General features: G+C 57.8%; 1 non-coding gene across 1 annotated transcript; it reads left to right on the top strand.

The window, feature by feature from the left end:
• The first annotated feature begins 180 nt into the window (after positions 1-180).
• On the top strand, positions 181-262 carry TRNAS-UGA (transfer RNA serine (anticodon UGA)). The gene has a single exon. It is a non-coding gene; the product is annotated as a tRNA-Ser (tRNA).
• Positions 263-277: the final 15 nt, after the last annotated feature.

Raw genomic sequence — 277 nt, 5'->3', positions numbered from 1 at the left:
CATCAGTAAATACCCCTGAACTGTCCCTTTTCCCAGCCCTGGCACATGTGGGTCCTGGGGCTGCCAAGGGGTACTGGGAGTGTGCAGATGTCCCCACACCAGGCTGGGGGGCATTTTCTCCCTGGAGGCAAATCCCAGGGCAAACCCAGGGTGTCCTCATCTCTTTGGGGGACATCAGGGGCTGTGATGGCCGAGGGGTGAAGGCGTTGGACTTGAAATCCAATAGGGTTTCCCTGCGCAGGTTCGAATCCTGCTCACAGCGACAGATTTTACCCAC

Source organism: Antrostomus carolinensis, unplaced genomic scaffold (genome assembly GCF_000700745.2).
Source record: "Antrostomus carolinensis isolate BGI_N321 unplaced genomic scaffold, ASM70074v2 C12520674, whole genome shotgun sequence".
Lineage (NCBI taxonomy): Eukaryota > Metazoa > Chordata > Aves > Caprimulgiformes > Caprimulgidae > Antrostomus > Antrostomus carolinensis.
The sequence above is the reverse complement of the archived record's forward strand: the minus strand, read 5'-3'. Positions and strand labels throughout refer to the sequence as shown.